The following is a 12,516-nucleotide window of genomic DNA, read 5'->3' on the forward strand; positions in this document are numbered from 1 at the left end:
ACAGCAAGTTTCTATCAAAAGTTCAGCAGGTTTCTATCAAAAGTTCATCAGAACAACTGATTATTAATTTAAATGGTAAATAAGCCTGGATACTCATACCATCTGGAGAGTAGTATCTTTTGCTGTGTACATGCTACATGAGAAGTCAGATTACCATGGGAACTATTTCGAGACGATATGAAAACTAGCAGTGTTAAGAATGGTGTTCTGTTCTCTGACATCTGGCCAAGACAGCCTCACACATCCATTTCTACATTATCAACACATCTTCCCCTTAGAATGAAAGTCTTTGCTCTTAGGCCAAGGTGCAATTGCCCTTCTGAATGTCTGAATAGACAAGCTTTATATTTCCCTGTGTAGCTCCATTCTCCTTTTTTAAAGAAAAGCAGTCTCTTTTCCAAGTGAGATTTTCTTTAAATTATAATAATACCTTTACTTTAGGTTATAGTCAAGTCTGAGCTTGTAAGTCTTAAGGTTTACAGTGGTTTGATATATTACCACTCTGATCCCAAATGTGTATAGTTTAAAGCTCAACTCTTCTTTGAAAATCATATTTGTTATTGTCAAGTTCTTGAGATCATGAGTGATAGAACTCAACTTCCCTCCATTTGCCCCCTTAAAAAATTTATCATGTAGTTAAATATTTTATTGAAAATTGCATATTTAAAGGAAACATCTTATAAAGCCCTGTAATTTATTATCTGGTTTATCTCCAATACCACTCCCTTAAGAATCTTGTATTTAAATTTCCAAGAAGAAGAAAAAGAACAAAGATAATAATATAAAAACTTAATCTAAAGGAATCAGCATTAATATAATATTCTGATGTGTTATATGCTGCTAAAACATTACCAATTTCCTGACAGTATAAGAACAGGAATAAGCTTGCCTAGGCAACCGTTTTATAAGTTTCACTTCTAATCTGGGTAATTCATTATGTGCTATGGGATTCAGACAATAGTTTGTACTGTGAATAATGCTGCTGGTTCAGGAAACCTTTTTTTAAATAGTGCCCCAAAGGCTATGCAAATAATATCTGATCAAACTTTAATAATGAATTAATCAATCAATACACACATATATATGTATCATCTAAAGGTAAGAAAAACATTTTTTGACATCAAATTTCAAATGTACAAAGAAAGGTTGAGTTGAAAATGTTGAATCCACACCATAATGAAAAATACATGTGGTTCACTAATAATGAGAAATGATGTATAAGTTAGCTTTTGCTATTCAACAAATACCTCCAATTCTACTGGCTTGAAACAACAATCACTATTTAGCTCAACATCTGGTCTTTCTAGACTCTCTTATCTCAACTAGAATGGCCTCATTTATTTGTCTGGTTGTTAGAAATTGTCATCTTGGGAGCTTGATTCTTTTCTATCTTTTCTATCTCACCTCTCATCTTTCAGCATATTAGCCAGTGCAGTACAGATGGTGGCCTCAGGTTTCCAAGCTTGCTGGAAGAGAGCAAGCCGCAATGCATAAGCAATGTCAAATCTCGGCTTATGTTACATATCCTAATGTGCCACCAGCCAAAACATACTCAAGGGGGTTGGCAATCGACTCCACCTCTTAATGAGAGGAACTACAAAGTCACAATGCAAAGGAGGATGCAAAAAGATGAGATGGATTTGTAACCATTTTATGATCAATCGCAAATATGTTTTATTTGTTATAGAAAGTTTTCAGAGCACTTCTGTCCAAGGCAGCAGTTCACAAGGCCTAGACACAACATAAAGCAACTAATGACTCTTGCCTGATGCCCAGCCTTCTACACACAATTATATAATGCTCCCATAGGGTTTTAGTTTGTTAACTTGGAAAGTACTCATATATCCTGCTGGAATAATTCTCCCAGCAGCTATAACTTGGGTTAAAATCTGTCTGTTTGCTGCCTGTGCGGTATTTTTGCTCTTTATGTATTTTACTTGCTGACATGTTCACGATGGCAGAATGATACTGGCAATTTTAATCTATAATTACCCCTCGTTATCCAATTGCTTTTTAGACATTTTAGAAGTTAGCCTTGAGCAGCTGCAATGTAAGCTCATTCCTACAAGAAACTTGATCTATCTACTAGCTCTTTCCCTGTATGGCTTCCATTGCTTCATTTTCAGCCATCAGAATTGTTAAATAAACTGTAGTTACTGACCCTTTTAAAAGCTCATCCATTGCCTGGCTGCACATTCGTGCCACTCAGAGACATTTAGGGCTGTAACTCCTACATCCCTTGCAGGAAAAAGAAGGACAATTATAAATGGGGAGGAAATTAGAGTAAGTGATTTGTGGCTGGAGAATAAAGAGTTTCAGTCAGTATTCCAGTCAAATATCAAGAACTCCCAAGCAAGTCGGTCACTGTAATGCTTTTAAAATGATGCTTACTATTAACGTCTTGCCTTTCTTATTCCATACTCATTTTAGCAAATACTTTTTATAAGAATTTTTATTCTTTATTTATTTTTTCCTTAGGCCTGAGCCCAATAAGCTGCAGCAGGATTTATGCCAGATAATTTCATTTCCTGTCCTAACTTATGTTAAAGAATGAGAATACCATTAGAAAGAGGAAGTTCTGTGGTATCTGGTAGTTCTTATTAATTAAAGTAGAAGCTCTGCTAGTCTTTGACATCTGACTTTTTCATGCTCTGTGAAGTGATATGTGATATGAAGAGTGGGATATAGTGAAGGGTGTTAATTAAAAGAATCTGCAAAGTAAAATATAGGTTATTCATCCCAATTGAGAGAGAACGTCAAAAGAAATTTTTAAAGCATCAAATACAGTAGGTGCTTAACAATTACTTGTTACATTAAGTTATCCTAGTGGATTCTTGAAGTCAGCCAAGCACTTCTTTCCCAAGAGCTTTCTCTTCCCTAGCACATGGCAAGTATGTAGGGTGACCCTATATTTTATTGTTCAACCTCAACATTTTTGAGAATGTAAGAGGTGTTATTAATGACCATCACAATTCTCTACATGCTGGCTTCTGACGTAAGGTAGATCAAAAAGTTCCTTTGCCAATTTTGGGCAGAAAGAGTTAGAAGGCAATTGCTCTCTGGTGGTTAAAGATATAAAATGTAGCCACGTCAGCTCTCTTACAAGGACAAGGCAGCTTCAAGCAAATGAAAATGAAGCCATTATAGGAAAGATAAAACAGACAAGCAAAAATCAGACTATAGCAGAGATGAGCAGACTGAGAATGAGCCACGGCTTGTTGCTCTTAAAGCCCAAAAGGATGATGGCTCTTTCCATGGTTTTGTTTTGTAGATCTCTATTTGATTCCTGTTATCTTTTTTCTATGTAGTTTGAGATTAGTTTCTGTCATTTGCAATCAAAATGATCCAAATGAAAATACAATTGAATGATTTCTGTACCAGACAACATATTTTCTTTTTAAATCATCCCGTAAGAAGCATTCAAAATAAGAATTAGAAACCCCTACACACTGAAGGGAAAACAAAGATCTGGAGTTATTAGTTTATCTAATACTGTACCATGATTAATTAATTATCAAATATTTCAATCCTTCTTTTGTGGTCTTATGCCTCCTGAACTCTTACTTATTATAATAAAGTTAATTTTTTTCATAACCATTTTTCTGTGTACTCCAGGGGATGCAAAATATGGTTTTAAAGTGTGATCTTTTTCAGAAAAATGTTGGGCCATTTCATACCCAATGCCTACTTTAGTCCAAGAATTGAAAGCCAGTGTCATGAATTCTTACTTTTTCCCAATGGAAGTAGAGTTGATAATAAGTCACTGCTTATGGTATCAAGTTCATAGTTACTCAAGAGATTTTAACAGTATAATTATTTATTGAATCAAACTCTAATTCATTTTTTGTTCACTCTGAAAATTAATTTTGCTGGCAGGGAGTATTTCTGATCATTGCTCTGTCACGTATGCCAGGAAGGTGTTAAATTGGAAACACCAAACACAGAAAACAAATTATGTTTTGAAACCCAAAAGGGAAAGTTGACAAAATCAATAACATTTGAAACTAGATATAAGTACCCAGGAAAATAGCATCTGTGGGGATTAAAGTAGGAGGATTAAGGGAAATATATCCCCCAAAGGTTGTGTGCTTTGTGGCTTGTCTTAATAAAAATACTAAGTCAGTATAGGGATTAATACACTTAAGGCAGGGAAAAGTTCCAATCACTTCAAAGTCATATCTTCGAACTACTCAGTTTTCATGGATATTCTTGTAATAGGACAAAATATAAAACTATATTGAAGATTTGATGTGGAAGACAATGCTATCCTGGTAATTTGAAACAAACATCTTCTTTAATTTTGAGCAATTGACTATACAGGAATAACAGACCTACAGGTTGCACTTCCAAAAGCGTTTCATGGTAGAGAACATAATTTTTATCCATATAACCAAAATTATTGTCAGTTATAATTGGAATTGAACCACTGATTCATTCTTATGACCAAGATTTACCATTAAAATGGGGACATAATCAGGGCAAAGATGATGTTTTATTTATATATTTATTCCCAGACTTCACTAGAACCTCGGAAATAGATTATGCTTAGTGAATATTCAGGAATGAATACGGTTCTAAGCTTTATGCTGTATTATGTATGTGACTTAAGATCAATATGTATTTCATATTAATTTTAAATGTAATGCCAGAATATTGTAATGAGTAAAGCAGTGCTTTTCAATTTTGACTGTGCATTAAAATTACTTAGGAAATTTAAAAAATTTGTATAATATACCATTGACCAGGACCTACTTTGAGAGGTTCTGATTTATTCAATAGTTGTCAGGGATGGAGCAATGCATTGGTATTTTATAAGCTTTCTGGGTATTTCTATTTTCTATCCAGCATTGAGAACCACCAGTTAAGAGCTTGAGTTTTCAAAGCAAATAGATCTGTGCTCATTTTCCCAATTACGCCTTTTACTTACTGTATGTTTTTCAGAAGTCACTTGAGCTTTCTAACTTCATCAGTCATAATATGGAATAATAATGTATTAAATACAAAAAATTATTGAAGTGCCTCTGTTGCTATTATTATTGCCATTAGTATTGACAATATTATTATCGATATAAGAATATTCTTCTTCATTTACATGGCTGTCTCAGGTCTCAACTCAAAGGTCTCCTCATAAAGGCTTCGCTAAAAACCTCAATCTCTCTCTAGTTCAGGTAAATAATTGCTTATCACACTATTTATTTAACTTTTAATGCTTATTAAAACTTTTTAAAACGTGTGCTTGCTCTCTCTCTTAGACTATATAAGCATCAGGAAAGCAGAAACTGTTGTCTCTCTTATTGACTCTGAGTCCTCAACTCCTAGAACAGTGCCTGGTACACTGCAGATGCTGAGTAAATATTTATTGAACATTGAAGTTAGCAAGGTTACATCTACAGTTTCCATAGCTTGACCTGAGAGGAAAGGAGTTCCAATGTTAGTGCGAGGTAGATATATCTAAATTCCTTTGATTGCTAGTCTTTATAGCTGCTGATAGAGCAGTTGAACAATCAACCAGAATTATTCTGCATAGATTGCAACTTGTCAGTATCAAGGAGGTTGGGGGGCAGGAATCACAGAGAAATCACACTCTAATAAATTGGGCGTAACACCTCCTTAAGATTTGATTTTCATTATGACTCATGATGACAGGTTGGATGTGATGTCAAGCAATTTAAAGGAAAGAACTAGATTCCACATCTTTCCTCTATCCTTATTTAGAATCTCCCCTCTCTGGTAAGCAATATGATTACATTAGGTTTCATTAGGAAGCCAAATTGCCTAGGGACTGGAATTTCCAGAGCATTATGAAGACAAGAATTCTCAAGATAAACGTGTGATCTGCAGGAAAAAAAACTGCCATGGCGGAGTAGTGGCTTGTCTGGAAAATCGATGAGATGCTGGTGAAGTGCATATACTTGGAACATTTTATCTGAATAACTAAAATATCATGAAGAATGGAGCAGATGAATTTGCTTAATGTTGCATTCCACCTCAAATATTTTATTGAAATTTTGCTCCCAAATCTGTAAAAGTACATTTTTTTGACTAGAAAATTATATGGTAAGGACAATTATATGATTTAGATATTCATCTCTTGCTTTAGAAAGCAAAACTGTCATTTAATGAAAACAAATAATAATCATGTAGTTTTTGTTTATTGAATATTTGAAGCAAGTTCAACAGAGCAACAATATAAAAGAAAGAATCTAAGTGTAACATTGAATAAAAGTGAAAGTTTCATAAAAAAGAACTACAGTTTCTACAAAGACAGGATGAGTAATTTCAAGACACGGATTGGGAGAATAGTTAATGCTTAAGAAAAGGTGTTTTTCTTATTTATTTATATCTATGAAGAAATAATATGATGAGGGAAAATAAAGTACTATGGTAACATATTTGTCCATAAAACTTCCCCATTTCAGGGACAGAAATTGCATTATATAATTTAGTGAATCACTCTTGAGGAAACACTGTGAAAAGAAACACACTCCCCACATATCAAATCTCATAACTGATTTAAAAGCACCACATTTTCCTGTTAAAATCTAATTCTGATGCTTGTGTCTTGAAATTTTATGACTACCTCAACTCTCTTGTTGTGTATATTTCTCTCACACTAATTGTCAGTAACTTCCTGTAACATAGTATGGGAAATTGTGAACCAAATAAATTACTGTACAGAAAAGAACAGGGGAGGAGAACAGGGAAGGGGAAGAAAGAAAAAGCCCATTACTTTTCAATAAGTCAAAAATTTCAAAAAGAAAATCACTTGGATTATTTGATCATTTACTTTTTGTAATGAAAAAGTTTTCCTTTCTCATTATTAAAAAATACAGAGATTTGAAGGATAAAGAAAAGTTTAAGTAAGAAAATCAAATTTATACTTAATCTAACAACAGATGGCTTATGATAATATTTGGCTGAATTTATGCTTTCTTATAAATTTTAACTTAATATTGTGCTGTAAATATTCCCTATGACATTAAGTAACATTTAAAAATGAATTTAATTGGTGGTCAATTTTCCATTTTATATATTTTTTTAATTTATTTATTTAGCCTGCTTTTAGTAATCCCAATATGTCCTTGGTGTTTCATTTTTATATATAACACTGTGATGAAAATCTTTGCACATATTCTTTTTGCAGCAAGGGGTTATTTATATGTTAGTTTATATGAGGGCATGAATTCGTTTCTAGTAAATGTGTCTATCAAGAAAGGACAATTAATTGATTTACATATTAACATCTTTCTGAGAAAAGTGGGCTTTTGCTTTCCCTCAAAAAAGAACATCTTGAGTAAGAAAATAAAAATTATACTTAATTCTCCCACTCAGAGATAACTAATGTTAGTAATTGGATGTGTTTTTTTTTTTTTTTTTTTTTGTGCGCACCACACGACATGCAGAACTTCCCTGACCAGGGATCAACCCGTGCCACCTGCAGTGGAAGCACAGGAGTCTTAACCACTGGACCACCAGGGAAGTCCATGGATGTGTTTCTATGTACAAATAATTTTTTACTCAACCCCCAAAATTGAATATTAAAATGGTATCAAGTAGACTCCAGAAATAGAATTTAATGTTTTCTATACCATTATTTTGAGCATCATGGCCTCTGCTCTGAGTAAGTAGGATGTCTAAAAATGATCCTGTCTGTAGCTACATGGATACGATTGGTGCAACGCTTCAGTCCTTTCTCTTTGTTCCGACTGTATTTTTCACCATAATTTATTCATGTGTTTATCTTTCTCACTACACTGTAGGATTTCTGAGTGGGGTTACTATGGTTTACTCATTATACTGTCCCAGCAAGTAAGTGTGTCTTGAATTAAAAAAAAAAAAATAACCCAAACATTTTATTCTTCATTCATATTTAAGTCCAGTAGTCAATTGATATGATTAGTTTGTCAAAAATTACTGTATAATATGAATAGATTAATTTGATATTAGGTTAGTACAGTGAAATAAACTATAGAAAAAAACCAAATTGGTATCTAAAAAACTGAAATGATTTATGAACACCTTCAAGCCCAGCGTATTTAAATTCTTAAAGAAAATCTTTGAACACAGTAGCTTCTCTCATTACAACTTCATATAAATAAAGTAAAACAGAAGTTGAAACCTTATATTATATGTCTAAATTCTGTATTTAAGGCAGTGAAAATAAAGGCTTAAAAAGGGCCAGTGAAACAAATAGCTGATATGATGGATGCTTACGTTTCAGAACCATCTCTGAAGGACTCTACTTTCTCAGGTTCCTGATCTAGAACTCTGAAAGAACCTATGAAGATACCTCCCATCTAGGTTGCACAGTTGCAATCACAGAGAGGATTGGAAGAATACAAAGGAGACTTATCAAGTCATTTCATAGCTCTACCAGTCTCTTATTCTGATGTACTGTATTAAATTATGTACCTGCCAAAAATATTTTCCTGGACTTTCAGAAACTGTAAATAAGGTATCAAAATAAAAAAGAAATAGATAAAAAATACTATATAAGTAAGACAATATCTCTTTATTATGACCATGACAAATTTTCCAGGCATTTATCTTTATCTAAATAATAAAAATGCTTAAAAATATTCAGTGTGAACTTAGAGACATTAAAGAGCAGAAAATCTACTTACTGCTGAGCCATATCCAAAAGACAATCTGGATAGATTATCCCAGGCTTATGCTTGCCTAGATTTGATTATTGTCAATGAAATAAAGAGTATGGGAAGAACTGTAGCTGAGGGAGAACAGGGTTGTCAGTTGCTCTCTAAGAGCATGTTCATGATCATGGTACCTTTTCAGAGAAATTGTGGTACCTTTTAAAGGAAATATGTTGACATGACATGATTCTATGTTAATGGAATACATTAAAGAAAGCAGTGTTGCACCAAGCCCATGACATTTATGGCGATAACAGGCATTAGGGAATGGTATTTTTGCATGCTCCTTTTCACACTAACTAAAAGCACAGGCTTCAAATTATACTCAGTATGTTCCACACTTTGATGTTAGAAACTGTGCCTTCCCATGGAATAAACTAATCCACATTTAAACTACAAAGCTGTATTAAGGCTATATTTTCTGTTGAATATGTGAATGTATCAATAGTTCAGGAACTTTGACTTCCTGCTCAACAATTTCAAGGCTCTATAACAGAATTATTAAAACTGTGGTGCTCACAGCTCTGCTCAGAGGAAGTTTGGTTCTTTTTGGTGAATTGCAGAAAGGCACTAAATTTCAAAAAAAATCATAACTACTATAAGCCTATCACAATGCCATCCTTGAGTCTCCAGAACATGGACATGGCAATGAGAGCCCTACAGTAAAGAAAAATGGTTTACTAAGACCCAAGCTTGGTCTTTCAGGAGTTTCATCCCTACATGTATTAATAGCTATATAATATGTGGGAGTCCTGATTACAGAGTTGGTTATAGCTCTTTCACGGTGATATATTAGCTTCATAGATTCTAAATCCATTTGTATGCTTGTCGGGAACCAGCTGCAAGTTGACACAGTCCTTGCAGCTTAAAGCATGGCAAAGTCCTGCTTAATTCTTGACAGGACCTGAAAGAGTTATTAGAGAAGATATGAGTCTTGGCCCGTGAGGTTGCTTGTGATTTCTCTAACAATAGTTTGTACTCAGCATGCTTCAGTAGTCACAGTCTGTTCTCACGCATGTTTATATCCTGGTTTGCAGAATGTTTTGTACTATAATTTCAACATTAAGGAAATACTGTCTGATGATTCGGTTTGGTGATTTTAACAAAAACATGTATTGTCTACTGCAATATATAAAAACAAGTTTGACGAGAAATAAAGTGTGTGTGCTTGTACAGCACCCTCCTGACCCCGTCTCTTCTTAATCCCCTCACCTGCTCTCAGGACTTGTTCCTCAGTCTAACAGCGACTGGCATATGCTCATATTTGTGATGTAATATATGGCTCACAAATAACTCATTAAATTTCCTACCCTTAAGAAAATGGTGCAAGATTACACCATGTACCCTATCATTGACACTGTTATGAGACCAAAGGGAGAAGGGAGAAATTATCATAGTGGCAAAACTGGGACATAACCCAGTATTTATTAACACTCTTTCCTAGAACACAAAAAGTTGCCAATTAAATGATAAGGTTGCTGGCATAACAATAACTGAGGTATCATGTCTAGTATTAAAATGAGAATAATAATCCCCCCAGATGAGCTAAATTCCAAATTATCTAAACGTGGATATATAATCAATTCCCTTTCCCTCTCTCTCCCTCTCCCTCTCTCTGAGTCTCCCCCCTCCCCCGTGCAATAATCTATAAGTAATTCTTTGAAAAGTATAATTGAACCAAAATAATAGTTAAGTAGAAGCCTCAACAAGACCTGATAGTCATCAGATAGCATAGGCATAGCAAAAGATTCATTAACAGAGAAGGGCAGGGGCACGATGCTTCTCAAAATATGAGTCTGATTTACTGATGTGCTTCTGACAAATGACCATTTTGAGTTTGCCTCTGTGAGCTGATCGAAATGATCTTCACACTAAGCTACACACTAATGTTCTGCACAAGACCTCATTGGTAAGTAGAATAAATAAGCCCCTTCCATTATATAATGAGTGTAAATGTGAAATTTCCAAGTAAATATTTCCTCAAATTAGAGTATGCTGTATTTCAAAAGGATGACTTTTGAAATTTCCCATTTGCGATGCCATTTTTTGAGGGACACAGGAGTCACTTCTTCTGTGGTGCCTAATTTAGTAATCAAGTTAGAGCCATGAGCGTCCTAGACTGAGTTCAAAAAGTTAGTGACTTCTTAACCCACTTATTCTCTAAAAGTTATGGGGATGGCAAAAGAATAGAGAGTTTGGTGGAAGGTCGTATTACACAAAACATTTCCTCAAGAACAGGTGAACACTTTAAAATAAAAGAAAGAAGAGAAATCCTACACAGGGCCCCCAATCTTTTAATCTGGATTGTACCTTTAGAAAAACTCATCTCTATCTCCAAAAGATGGAAATTATGGTTTCAAGGCTAGTGACTCTCATTCCAAGGGAAGAAACATGGAGCCTTCGACTGGATGAAAGTTACAGAAGAGGGTAAAGTCACAGAGAAAGTCTGAGGAAACAGAAATAGTGACAGCTTTTCATTAACAAGTCTATCTCTGTGTATAATGGTGTCCTTGAGACTCCTTGGGAATCAACATATCTAAGACTTTCACTATATTCAGACACCACTAAGAAATCAATTTGTCATCTTCAGTACATTAAGTAAAGAAAAAGAATGGATCAATTGCCCTGAGTCAAAACAAACTTCGAAAGTTGTGGAGAAGATCAAGCAAACACTAAATTTATGATACAAATATGAAAGTAGGAAGCAGAGTTTGAGCTCTTGTAACAACTTAAAATTATAGTTTAGTAACTATCTACAAAAATCACATTTGAGAAGGTAATTTTCTCCTTCCTTGAAACTGGAGCTAGAGTTGAATCTTGGCCAGGCTGCTTCCCAGGACCATTGTCAGTAGCATGACCTTAACGAAGTTCAAAACATTTTTCATACATTGGATGAGAAAGGAGACAATTCCAAGTGGAACTAGCCATCAAATATATATCCACACTTGGAATTGATTGAAAATTAGCCCAACATACCACAAATTAAATGGGACATGGGATGTCTTGAGACATTAATCTATTTCTCACTCTTTCTAGACCACAGTTCTTTAGGCATTATAAGCTAAATCAAATAGAATACAAAAAATGAGATATTTTATTGAAAGTTATTATGTACAGTGGAGGGAAAATGTGAAATTTTTCTGTAAATATTATTGGATAATTAACATCCAAACTTTGGCCTCATGAAACAAGCTGTTGCACAAATTGAAAAATCACAATGCAAGCTGTCTTATCAGAGCCTGTTAGGAGTTCATTCCTGCATGGTGGGGAGCTCGCATTTCAGAACCTAATTTATACATTCATTTTGGTACCATCTGGTTCACTTACTTTTTTCGAATAACATAGACCACCGGTAAAAAGTCGAAGCCTCTTCCTCACCGGGGGGAAGAGGAAGAGAAAATCACCACACGTGGTGGAGGCGGGTGCAATTTGAATCTTCATTAGTGAAAACATTTTTACTCCAAATTCTCTTTTAAGACTCATATATTAATAGTCTCTAACCAAATGCTGAATTATGCTGATCTCTCATTCCTAGAAGAAATATGACAGGGTAGAAAACACAAAAATATGCAAAAGGGGAAAATGGGAACTGCATATCCTATTAGAAGAGACAAGTAGCTGGTGCCCCAGTGGCTACAAGGCACAAACAGGAAGAAGCCTGCCCTCAGAGGTATGACACAGAAGACTTCACATACAAGTGATCTGCATAGAAATAAAATGCTGAGAGATTTAAAGTACTTTAAACTCCAGTTCTGGCAAAATGGATAACCAAGAATATGTGATTTTTTTCTAATTAAATAGTAATAAATGTTAGGTATGATAAAGGTGAAAGAACTGGACTCACAGAAACTAAAGTAAATTCACA

This window comes from Balaenoptera borealis (genome assembly GCF_965194805.1).
Source record: "Balaenoptera borealis genome assembly, chromosome: 18".
NCBI classification, from domain to species: Eukaryota; Metazoa; Chordata; class Mammalia; order Artiodactyla; family Balaenopteridae; genus Balaenoptera; species Balaenoptera borealis.